General features: G+C 43.9%; 1 long non-coding RNA gene across 3 annotated transcripts in view; it reads right to left on the bottom strand.

The window, feature by feature from the left end:
- The window catches only part of LOC122447609, a 131181-nt gene extending 117754 nt beyond the window's left edge, over positions 1-13427 (bottom strand). For all 3 annotated transcript variants that reach the window (XR_006271304.1, XR_006271305.1, XR_006271306.1), the window contains exons 1-3: positions 13240-13427; positions 5323-5405; positions 4257-4331 (exon numbers count right to left, since the gene is read on the bottom strand). This is a non-coding gene — a long non-coding RNA (uncharacterized LOC122447609). The remainder of the gene's footprint in view (positions 1-4256; positions 4332-5322; positions 5406-13239) is intronic.
- Between the last annotated feature and the right edge of the window lie 25 nt (positions 13428-13452).

Here is a 13452-nt window from a genome sequence, read left to right on the forward strand (position 1 = left end):
AACCTGCATATATGCATTAACATATGATATTTGTTTTTGTCTTTTTGACAGACTTCACTCAATATGACAGTCTCTAGGTCCTCAGACGATCTTATTTGCAAAACAGAAATAGAGACAGAGACATAGAGAACACACATATAGACACCAAGGGGAAAGCGGGTGGGGGGATGAATTGGGAAATTGGGATTGACATGAATGCACAATTAAAAAAAATTTTTTTTATTGACAGATAATTGCTTTACAATATTGTGCTGGTTTCTGCCACACATCACCATGAATCAGTCACAGGTTATGTGTACACTGTTGATACGATGGATATAAAAGAGATAACTAATGAGAAATTACAGTATAGCAAAGGGGACATTTAGTGCTCTGTGGTGACCTAAATGAGAAAGAAATCCAAAACAGAAGGGATATATGTCTATGCATAGCTGAGTCACTTTACTATACAGCAGAAACTAACACGACATTGTAAGGCAACTGTATGCCAATAAAAATTTTTTTAAATAAAAAAAACGAAAAGGTAAATTTTGCTTGAAAATTCTGTGCTTGAACTTGATCATAATATTCTATGTCCAAATAGCTTCAGATCTCCTTAAGTAATTATATATATAAAATATCCAAATATTGACCCTGAAGTTGTCTTCTACTAAATTAGCTGAAAGTGAAATACTTTGAGAAACTATATTACTATGAATACCTGACCAGAAATAATAATTCTCATTTGTGGCATTAAAATTTGTAAATTACTTCACCCCACATACTGCCTTTGAATGGAAGGGAGATTTCTTTCAGGGGAGGGTCAGCCATCAGGGCATGCACGCCTGAGGGTGACTTTTCTGCTTCTTGGTGGTCTCGTCTTGCCTGGAATAAGTCATTATGCTGTCTTATATATTGAAAGAAAAGTTCTGAGCTTTTCACTTTAATTTGGTTAGTTATCAGAACTTGGGTTATCTGTGGGCTAAGTCTCTTCAGTTGTGTCTGACTGTTTGTGACCCCATGGATATAGCCCGCCAGGCTCTTCTGTCCATGGGATTCTCCAGGCAAGAATACTGGAATGGGTTACCATGCCCTCCTCCAGGGGATCTTCCCAACCTAGGGATGGAACTTGCATCTCTTAGATCTTCTGAATTGGGAGGCGGGTTTTTATTGTTTGTTTTTTTTTTTGTTGTTGTTGTTTTACCACTAGCACCACCTGGGAGATCAGACAGTAAAGAATCCACCTATAAAGCAGGAGACCCTGGTTTGATCCCTGGGTCAGTCAGATCCCCAGGAGAAGGGAATGGCTACCCATTCTAATATTCTTGCCTGGAAAATTCCATGGACAGAGGAAGACGGGTGGGCTACAGTCCATGGGGTCACAGAGTCGGAGCTGACTGAGCAACTAACAATTGAGCTATCTGCACACACTATCAAATTTCTTCTCTCCTTTTGAAGGCAAGCTTCCTGGTCTGAGGGCTGTCCCTGGGATGAGTAGGGAGCAATTTGGGTTTCTAGTGCGAACAGTGCGTTTGTAAGTAAAAACCTCAAAACTTTTTCCTTATTAAACTTCCTGACACGTTTTTGGAATATCACTATGAATTTTGACTGTCGCAAATGGCAGTTAATCTCACTAGGATCACACACAGGATAAAATGCTACTTATTCTTTGGCCATCAGAAAGTTTCCTCCAGTTTAGGAAATATCATGACTTGCTCATACTAGATACCCAGTAAATATTTACTAATTTGATTTGATCTAGGATAACATCTCTGAGGACTATTTGGAACCCAGTTTCTCAAACATTCCCACAATACTTTTTTCCTGATAGCTCAGTTCTCAGGAACTGAAGTGGATGATACTGCAGTGATTTCCCGCCCTGGGTCCCTTTCTTATGATGTCAGAGACACAGCTTTCTGAGGTGACTTCAGGACAGAGTTGTGGAGGAGTCCTTCTTCAGTGAAGCCACCCTAAGAATCTGAAAGGATCTATTCAAAGGTTCTTGGGTAGCTCCGCATGGCTCAGCTGGGATTTATACCTCTGATTTCTGCAGGACTGCTAGGTGCCTTTGAACCTGAGAAGTCACATAATCTGGCTGGCACCTTTCTAGACCCACTTCCTCTGATGAGAAAAGAATGAGCCTTTATAACAAATAGAAAACATCCTGCCTGTCCTGGGTCCCCAGCCTAGGTAAGAACAGCATCTACATTTGTCAAAGCCCAACTGGAGGGTGTGGAGATAACTCTGGTTAGGAAGAAGGACCAGTTTAAGGGGAACCCATCACTGGTGGCAGCGTACGTTGCTCTTGCCTCCAGATCAGCTCCATCACAGGCTAGAGGTCTGGAATAGAGGTAGTAATCAGCATAACAGCTGCTAATACTTATTGAGCACTTATCATATATCCTGGACTGTTTCCAGGTCTCCCCATTAATTCATTTTATTCTTACAACTCTACAGGGCAGATACTAATATCATTCTTATTTTACTGATGAAGAAATTGGAGCACAGAGATTTTAAATAAATTGCCTGGGGACTTCCCTGTCTGTGTGGTGGTTAGACTTTGCCTTCGAACACAGGGGTTGCAGATTCTATCCTTGATCAGGGATCCCACATGCCTCGGGGCCAAAAAAAAAAACCCAAAAATGTAAAACAGAAGCCATGTGTAAAAAATTCAATAAAGACTTTTTTTAAATGGTCCACATCAGGAAAATCTTAAAAATAAAGAAATAAATTGCCCAAGGTTACACAGTGTGACGGTGTAAAAATATGGGCACAATTCTTTAAAAGGCCTCTTTTCAAAAAGTGTTAGTCACTCAGTCGTGTCTAACTCTTTGCAACCCCATGGACTGTAGCCCACCAGGCTCCTCTGTCCTTGGGATTCTCCAGGCAAGAATACTGGAGGGGGTAGCCATTCCCTTCTCCAGGGAATCTTCCCAACCCAGGGATCGAAACTGGGTCTCCTGAATTGCAGGCGGATTCTTTACCATCTGAGCCACCAGGGAAGTGGTGTATAATTCTCCTCCTCCCTTGATTTGAATCAGACTTAGAGCTCCATTCTAATGAGTAGAATGTGATGTAAGTGAGGAAATATGCTTCTTAAGTGAGGATAAACCATATAGCCCCTTCTGCTAGCTCTCTTTTGGGTCACTCACCCTGGGGAAAGCCAGTCATCACTGGCTTCAGGACTCTCAGGCAGCCTATCCAGAGGCCCGTGTATGGGGACCAGAGACAGTATGAAAAGGCAAAAACAACAGCTACCCTGGCTGCAGAATCCCAACACTCACTGCGTCTCACCAGGGCAGATTGCCCCAGGTACAGTAGCTCTGCCTCTGTAGAGGTTTTCCACACAGCAGCCGTGACACTCCTCCGCTTAAAATCTAGAACAAAGTCCAAGTTTTCTACCAGGTAATACAGAGTTTTCTACAGTCTGACCCTGGCCTGGCTTACCTCCCAACAATCCTCCTGATTTTCAACTTAATACCGTTGAACTCTATGTAATTTCTCTCTAACTCCACACACCCTTTCTGACTCTTTAAGGACGGGGCCTGGAGTTCATCTCATCTGGGGTATTATCCCTCACTCCACCTGACCCCTTCCCTCAAGTCTTTCTCTTCACTGCTGGAGTGAACACTCATCCTCCACTCTCCAACAGTACCCTGAAGACAGCCCCATGCTTGGGGTACGCTATGCGGACAGAACCTGTCTGAATGCTTGTCCCCTCCAGGTCACTATAAGCTCATTGTCAAAAACTGCAGGATCGTATTTAACTTTGCTTTCCTGGTATCCGGCAAATAGTAGGTGCTCAACAAATGAGACAATGCATACAAAGTGTTTAGGACAACGCCTGACATAGTAAGTGATCAATTCACGTTGTCATTGCTGTTGTTGTTAATTTGTTGAATGAAACCAATGGCTACTGCTCATCTATCCACAAGCAAAAAAAAAAAAATTGCTTGCTTTCTTCCAGGCAAAAAGTGACGAGAAAAAGGCTAAATGAAAAGAAAAGAAAATGGAATATTACTCAACCATAAGAAGGAACACTTGAGTCAATGAGGTGGATGAACATAGAGCCTATTATACAGAGTGAAGTGAGTCAGAATGAGGAAAACAAATATCGTGTATAAATGCATATATATAGAATCTAGAAAGTTGGTACTGATGAACTGATTTGCAGGGCAGCAATGGAGATGGCGACATAGAGATCTGACTTGTGGACACAGTGGGGGAAGGAGAGGAAGAGGCAAATTGAAAACATAGCACTGAAACATGTAACTTACCATATATAAAATAAATAGCCCAGTGGGAGTTCACTGTATGATGCTGGGAGCTCAAATCTGGTGCTCTGCAACAACCTAGAGGTTGAAAACAATGAAGAATCTAAAGACACTAAAGATATGCAGTTAAATAGCCTAAATCAAATGAGATTAATGAGAAAATCAAACAAAGCAAGGGGAATTTGTCAAACTTTCCTAGCAGGCGAGATGGTCTCCACTTGGAAAGTGGCTTTAAGGGAAGTGGTAAATTCCCTATAACCTGAGTCACTAAAAATGAGATCAGACAAACCACTTAAAAGTATACAGCAGTACACATCAGGGTACTGGCAAGAGTTCGTGGGCTTTTTCATCTTTAGTTTCTCTGATTCATTCATAAAATATTTATAATAAAGCTGCAAAACATTTGTGACATCTTTTCCCATTGTTGGCCTTCATTTTTCCAAGGGGAAAATGCATAGTATTAATATTTACTCAGCTAAGATTACCAGGCAAGGGGACTGTGCAACTCCACCATGGCTAATATTGAACAATAACATTGGAAATAATAGAGACAGTCATTTTACTGGAAACTTTCTTTGACACTACTTGATTATTTTGATTAGGTCTATATTGGAGGAAAAAATCTTGGGGCAGATTGTTATTGGGTGTTTGCTGATTTATTCTTTGAATAAAATTGGTCAGAAATACATTTTCTTAAAATAACAACCACACATGACACACACATTGTACTTTATTTCTCTTGCTCCCTCAATGCCTCCTCCTTCCTCTGCCCCTTTGTTTCATTTAATGGTTCCTAGAAACAAAGACAGACACTAGAATAAAAGAGCTGATATTACTATTCTCCTGCAGTTGTTTTCTTTAGCTTTTTAAACACAGTCATATTTTCCCAACTCTTTGTTGATCAAAATTTTGCCTTAAAAAATATCTTTCAGAAATATCTCTGAAAAGATAGTTTTAGAATATTTCCATCTCTCACTTTAACTGGCATCTGGATGCTTTGTTTTGTTTTGATGAATTAAGATGTAACACTACATTTAAAAAATAAATTCTTAGGGTTTTATTGACTCACATGAGCACTCTTTGACGTTAGAGGTGAAGGGTTCAGGGTCTCCAGGACAACCCTCTCATTTTAGTGCTGAGGAAACCAAGTCCCTGGAGGTACAAAGCCAGAGTGAGTCAAAGCCAGGAATCCAGATGTCTTCACTCTTTTTCTTTTTTTTTTAAATTAATTAATTTTTTTACTGACGAATCATTGCTTTACAGAATTTTGTTGTTTTCTGTCAAACCCCAACCTGAATCAGCCATAGGTGTACATATATCCCCTCCCTTCTGAACCTCCCTCCCATCTCCCGCCCCATCCCACCCCTCTAGGTTGATCCAGAGCCCCTGTTTGAGTTTCCTGAGCCATACAGCAAATTCCCGTTGGCTATCTATTTTACAGAGTTGGACTGTGAAGAAAGCTGAGAGCCGAAAAATTGATGCTTTTGAACTGTGGTGTTGGAGAAGACTCTTGAGAGTCCCTTGGACTGCAAGGAGATCCAACCAGTCCATCCTAAAGGAGATCAGTCCTGAGTGTTCATTGGAAGGACTGATGTTGAAGCTGAAACTCCAGTACTTTGGCCACCTCATGGGAAGAGTTGACTCATTGGAAAAGCCCTGATGCTGGGAGGGATTGGGGGCAGGAGGAGAAGGGGACAACAGAGGATGAGATGGTCGGATGGCATCACTGACTCAATGGGCATGAGTTTGAGTAAACTCCAGGAGTTGGTGATGGACAGGGAGGCCTGGCGTGCTGCAATTCATGGGGTCGCAGAGAGTCAGACACGACTGAGCGAGTGAACTGCACTGAACTGAAAGCAAGTTTCCATGTTACTTTTTCCACACATCTCACCCTCTCCTCCCCTCTCTCCAAGTCCATAAGTCTATTCTCTATGTCTGTTTCTCCATTGCTGCCCTGTAAATAAATTCTTCAGTACCATTTTTCTAGATTCTGTATATATGTGTTAGAATATGATATTTATCTTTCTCTTTCTGACTTTCTTCACTCTGAACAATAGGTTCTAGGTTCATCCACCTCATGTCCTCACTCTTTGTCTAGAACTTTGCCTGCTATACCAAGGATGAAATGGGTAGAGATCATTGAGGTATGCACTTTTTTTTTCTTTTCCTTCAATCCAAATTTCAGCAATATAACTGTAATGAAAATAAGAATAGCTAACATCTAGTGACCAAACCAGTCCATCCTAAAGGAAATCAACCCTGAATATTCACTGGAAGGACTGCTGCTGAAGCTGAAGTTCCAATAGCTTGGCCACCTGATGCGAAGAGCCGACTCATTGGAAAAGACCCTGATGCTGGGAAAGACTGAGGGCAAGAAGAGAAGAGGGCGACAGAGGATGAGATGATTGGGTGGCATCACTGACTCAGTGGACATGACGTTGGGCAAGATCCAGGAGACGGTGAAGAACAGGGAAGCCTGGCATGCAGTTCATGGGGTCACAAAGAGTCAGATACTTAGTGACTGAACAACATCATCCTGTGAATGCTTATTTTGTGCGCTGTGTTATTCTACACTTTTTATGTGTTTTAGTTTGAGTCACAAACTATTATCCCCATCTCACCAGTGAGAAATATGAGGCACTAGAAGGCGGTGTGACTTTCCCAGGGTAACCTGCCTTAGGTAACAGGAGACAGAGGGAGGATGGGACCCTGAGGCCCGAGTCCTGGGGACGCTGCCCATTCTTACACTTGCCGACCTCTCAGTAAAAGCAGACCTTCCTTGGGGGCTGGGAAAGCAATGGAGGTGCCTATTCCCCAGTCTAAGTGTTGATATTTGCTTTATCTTTAAAAGAATATTTATTAGATAAGTGTTGATATTTCATTGCTATTCCAGTGACATCATTGTGGCTTTGTGTTTTCATAATTCCTATTTTATGTCATCATTACCAATGAATTTTGTACCAATCTCATTCCTGGGAATTTCCTGAATATAACGACAAGGATTTCTCAATAACATGAAAATGCAAACTTTATAAATTTTGCCTCTTTGCAAACTTTCTAGATGTAAAAATATTTTTAAAAAGTTGGGCCCAAACCACTGATAAAAATAATTATAAACAAGCAGATTGACCAAAGGACCAGTATTAAAATTTATAGGAAAGAAATTCCTTGCCCCCTAAATCCACAGATCAAATAGAAAAGCTTTTGAGAATAATGTAAGTTGTACAAAACACTAAATATAGTTCTCAGATTTTTTTCAAAACCTTAAAGGGGAAAGGAGTCTCAAAATGTGCATTACATTTATAAAGCTTTAAAATTAAATGAAGTTTGGGGAAAAGTAGAGAATACAGAAGACATTGAAAGCTGAGACTAAGGTTTCCTTTGGCAGGTATGAACTTGGGGCATATTGGTGAGCACTCTCTGGATAGCCTGCCTGGGCTTGTTAACACAAGCCTGCCTCCTGTTAACACACTGAGGGAAGCAGTCGGCTGGGCCCTTTCCTGCAGTTAGACAACCTCCCCTCTGTGAATGTGGGGGGACCACTCTGGGGTCTGTTCACTCAGCACACACCACACACACATGGGTTTTCACCTGGTTATTTTACACCAATCTACCCAAACTCCCTACAACCTTCAAGCCTTTTCATGATTAGTTTTTTGGTTCATTTCAGCCAATAGTTAGATATCATGGAGCAAACAAAAAAATGTCAGTGGATTCATAATTTCTGTTTCCACCTGGACAGACTGGAGTAGAGCATGCTAGGTCTTACACAAGTCTGTGCTGTGCTAGGTCGCTCAGTCATTTCCGACTCTTTGTGACTCCGTGGACTGCAGCCCGCCAGGCTCGTCTGTCCATGGGGATTCTCCAGGCAAGAATACTGGAGGGGGTTGCCATGCCCTCCTCCAGGGGATCTTCCGGACCCAGGGATCGAACCTGGGTCTCCCACACTGCAGGCAGATGCTTTACCTTCTGAGCCACCAGGGACGCCCAAGGCCTGGTTCTCCTTTGCCCTTCAGCGTTCTTGCCTTGAGAACCCCATGAACAGTATGAAAAGGCGAATCACAGAGCCAGCAGTGGCAGTGGCGGAGAGTGCTTGGTTACACAAGCTATCACAGCGTTTCTTATTGTATGGAACACATTTACTTTTAAATAGTAAGCAGCTGACCATTAGGTGGATGGGATTCAAGTCATAGGAAAGGAAGTACCTAGTTCTACAAAACTACCAGCCTTTAAAAGTGTCCTGGTTGAAGTTGGGCTGGGGCAGAATTCCTATATTCCCATAACTACTCTACTCTAGACCAGAGCTAATAGCCTGAGTCTTCACTGACTGATTGGATTAGTATATCTAAAATTAGATCGCCAATCTAAAATCAGACAATCTTCAGTTCAGACCTTGTGTTTCTTTCCCACCTGTTCTGATCAAAGCTGACTCAGAAACAGATAATCAGCTTCTAATTATTGAAAATCATGGTGTCCCAGCCTCTTTGGTTGTTAGCGGGAAAATGTACAAATGGCATAAAAACTGTTTTTGTCTATCAGAAGCCTCACAAGCAACCTCCAGCGCTCAGGGCTCTCACTGTTAGGAGATACAGATCTCACAAAGTGCCCTCCCTCCCAACAGCCAGGGAAGTCCACTTGGACAGCACTCACTGCTGCTTCAACCCTCTTCCCAAATGAGCTCCACTCTCGGAAGGCCAGTCTCTTTCCTTTGATCACCTTGGAGACCGATCTGCTATTTTTCCCTTCCTGTAGCTGGCATGGAGGAAGAGTGGAGAGATCAGAAGAGCAGAGAGGGGACAGAATTGGCTGTGATCCCTGCTCTGCCACTGGGGAACAGCCCTCGACTCCCCAGATCCTCCTGATTCTCACTGAACAACAGCAACACCGAGGTCTGCCTCGTGGGGTTGATGTGAGGGTGAGACGTGAAATATACAAAGTGCCGGTCCCAAGCTTGTGATTCACAATGGTGGGCATATAGAAGGACAGTGACGGGAGTGTGGGTCTCTGCCAGCGGGTTGCTTGTCTGAGACTAGGACTTCTAGCTAGCAGACGGATGCTCTGGAAAACCCTTCAGTTCCTCAGCAGGGACAAGAGAGCCCAAGGTAATTGCCAGAGGGATCTTTTTAGGTTTTCAGAAGAGAGTGTAAACAGGGTCAAGTGCTTGCCTACTGATACCATCCATAAGAGGTCAAGAACTGAGCTCTCAGGCCAGGAAGGGGAGTCTGGGAAGGGTCCCTGAGCTAGGAAAGAGATGGTAAATGATGTGAGCCCACAGGGCCGGGAGTAAGTTTAGGAAAGTCTACTTCAGGTGTTTATTGGAACACCTCTGATGTTCAGCGACCAAGTCGGTTCAGGGGCAGGTGTCCTTGCAAAGAACACAAACTAAGACCCAGCTCTTGCCCTCACACAGGGGAGAGCTGAGGAAGTCAAGACGAGAAGCTCCCTGAGGGCAGGAACCTTGTCTGGAAGGAAGGTAAGGGTCAGTGAAGTCACAGTGCCTCCCCCAGGGGAGCACCCCAAGTCAGGGCTTAAGTCAGGACCGTCCTGCCGAGACCAAGGGCACTGGACCACGCTACTCCTCCACTCCCTGCTCCAGGGTCCAGTCAGCGTCCGCAGTGACCACGCTGTGACAGGACTGGCAGCAGGGCTGGGTCTCGCGGGGGAGACCTGGCGAAGGCTGAGCCTCCCCGCACACTCGACCTCCATCTGGATGCCTCTGGGACAAACACCCCTGGCTGATCTTGCTCACCACCGAGACGGTGCACAAAGGAAGTGCTTGGAAAGCTCGCAGTGAGACCTGAGCGAGGCAAGTGCCTTTCGGCATCCGTGGGAAGTCGGACAGAAAGACTGCTGGGTCTTTGATCTGCTGAGTGAGACTCCAAAGGGCAGGACAGGCCCTGATTGAGGGGTTCTCATCTCTCAGCCTTGAGTGAAATGACCCAGGCGGTGGCGCTGTGCCCCCTTGCTGGGCTGCACCACAGCTGAGCCCACACCATCTGAGCTGCAGCTACACAAACACGAAACGCGGTCACCAAGGAGCGGCTAATGCCTGAGCCCAGAAAACGACAGGGGGTTTTTTAGTGAAAGTGAACATTAAAAAAAATGATCAATGTTACCAAGTGAGGTCTTGTAGAAAGGAGAGGAGAAGACAGTGAGGCAGTGGAAACTGGTGAAAAAGCCTCCCAGCAATACATATGCAGGAAATATACGCTTCAGTTGTCACCAAACTTTTCAGTCATTAAAACTTAACTGGGAGAAATTAAAGTGCATGATCTTAAGCCGTTTTCATTATGAATAAGCCTTTTATCGTTTAATTCTTGAACTGTTCTTAAAGCAAATTTGACAGCGAACTTTCTTCAGTATTCTGGTTACTGGCTACTGGCTAGAGCCACCTCCGAAGACACAAATAGATTTCCTTTTGTTTTTAAATAATCAAGTGGATTATATTGAATAACATAGAAAGGAGAAATGAATAAACACATGTACTAGGGAGCATGACACAGCAAGACATGGCGAGAAAGTGGGGAAACTCAAGATCTAGTGACAGGAGACCTCAGTCAAGCTTCTGCAATTTACATAACACAAGTCACTTAGTTGCCTCTTACTCTCAGTTTCTTCATCTGTAAAAATGGGAATAGAAGTAACATTTCACTCTGAGGACCCTGGTGGGGAGACAACACAGATCTTATGGAAATGTGCTTTGTAAAAAGCCCCGTCCTAGTGTTACGCCTCGTAGCATCATCAGCTGCCTCTGAGGGCAGCTCCAGTGAGAGGAAGCCTTGGTGTAGCTCATGCTTCGTACTGGTCTCAGAGGGCACAGCCCGAAGAGAAAACCCAACTAATATGTAAAAGACACCAGCAGTAGCAGTGGGTGTTAATTAAGTAAATCACCAAATAACCACCTTTGATACAAGCCAGAAAATGTTTATACCTTCTGATAGCTTACTGATCTTTCATTCTTTTTGCAGAACAGATTTAAATTGTGAATGGTACTACATAGCTAATATAGTAAGCCCCCTACGTAGGAACCTTCAAGTTGAGAACTTCCAAAGGTGTGAACGTGCGTTCCATCAAGGTCAGATGTGAGTGAAATGGCAGCTTGCCCGCTAACTGTGTTAGCCGGTCGCCTAGACGAGCTTTGTTAGTTGAAGCGCCAATACTTTGGCCACCTGATACGAACAGCCGACTCATTGGAAATGATCCCAATGCTGGGAAAGATTGAGGGCAGGAGAAGGGGGCAAAAGAGGATGAGAGGGTTGGATGGCAGCATCAACTCAGTGCACGAGTTTGAGCAAACTCCGGGAGATGGTGAAGGACAGGGAAGCCTGCCGTGCTGCAGTCCGTGGAGTAAGGAAGACATGACTGAGCGACTGAACAACGACGGGCTCTCACAGCAGAAGTCGTTCGTATGCAGGGGACTTAGTGTGTCCTCAACAACAGCACGAGAGATCTGGGTTAGCTTCACTTGGCAACGTTAAGGTGCTGGATTGCTGGGGGATGCTGCATTTTCATAAGGCAAGGAGTGTGCCAAAGTGACCACTAGACAGTAGGTACTGTACTCAAGTATTTCCCCTCACTTTACAGATGAGAAAACTGAGCTTAGGGAGAACAGCTAATTTTTGAAAGGTCCCAGAGCCAACATCTGGAATTCATATCCAAAAATGCTCATAACTGTTATGTCACATTGGGCATAGAACACTTAGGAACCTGGAAAATTGGGGGGAAAAAAAAAATAAACCTGCCTGGCTGGAGGGGCTATGAATTGGTTCAATCACTTTAGATAACAATTTGGCACTCTCTTATAATCTTGAACATTTTCATGCTCTACAATCCAGAAATTTCACTTCAAGATAGAGGAATTCTCATGCATTGCGTATGTACATAGGAATGTTATGGAAGCACTGTTCATAATACAAAACAAAACAAAACAATCTGGAAAAGCCAAAAGTTCCTTTGACAGGAGGATGGACAGATAACTTGGGACATTACATAGCAGTGAATATAAATGAACCACAACTCAACACAATTGCAAAGATGAATCTTGAACGTCACACTATGCAAAGTGTAAGCTACAGAAGGTTACCTATAGAATGACACCATTTCAATTAAACTCAAAGCAAGTAAAACTAATGAATAACGAATGTGTATACATACATCCTTGGTAAAACTGCTAAAAAATCAGGGGAAAGGTAGGGACCAAGTCCAAGCAAATGATCCCCTCTAAATGCAGGCAAGGGTGGAACAAATGGCCATGTGAGTGTGCCGTCACCTCAGTCGTGTCCGACTCTCTGTAATCCCATGGACTGTAGCCTGCCAGGCTCCTCCGTCCTTGGGATTCTCCAGGCAAGTATACTGGAGTGGGTTGCCATTTCCTTCTCCAGGGGATCATCCCAACCCAAGGATTGAACCCATGTCTCTGCAACTCCTGCATTGCAGGCGGATTCTTTATCACTGAACCACACTGGGCAAGTCCCAATGCCCACAGGTAGATGCAGAAGTGTTGGGAACATTCTAGTTATTAAGCTGAGGGGTTAAGTCCATGGGTCACCACTTTGTTATGCATCACACCACCATATAAATTAGATATATTACTTTATTTTATTTATTTTATTATTTTTTTCAGATATATTATTTTAAATGAAGAAAATATAATGAGGGCTTCCTTGGTGGCTCAGACAGTAAAGAATCTGCCTGCAGTGCGGGAGACCCAGGTTTGATCCCTGGGTTGGGAAGATCCCCTGGAGAAGGGAATGGCAAGCCACTCCAGTATTCTTGCCTGGAGAATCTCATAGACAGAGAAGCCTGGCGGGCTACAAATATAGTCCATGGGGTCGCAAAGAGTTGGATTTGACTGAGCAACTAGGACTTTCACTTTCACAGGTATAATGAAAATCTTATTATTTTTTTTAAGTTACCCCTGGGACTTATCTGCAAAGGTAGGAAGGGCATACAGAAGACCCCACCATCCACACCCTCCCCTAGGTACCTGAAGCCTAGCTGACTCCAGGAAAAGACACCAGACCGAGGGGACACCGCTCTGATTATCCAAGTCTGTTTTCTGGGCCCTCCAAGCTTGATGGCTGCCTGGGGCTCTGGGCCTGGGTAAACAGCCCTGTCAGCACAGCAGAGCAGATGAGAAAGCGCTGGGCCACCCAGGCGGCAATCCAGAGCTCCGCTGGCTGGGCCAGGAACTGCAGTC

The sequence above is a fragment of the Cervus canadensis genome, chromosome 9, assembly GCF_019320065.1.
Source record: "Cervus canadensis isolate Bull #8, Minnesota chromosome 9, ASM1932006v1, whole genome shotgun sequence".
NCBI classification, from domain to species: Eukaryota; Metazoa; Chordata; class Mammalia; order Artiodactyla; family Cervidae; genus Cervus; species Cervus canadensis.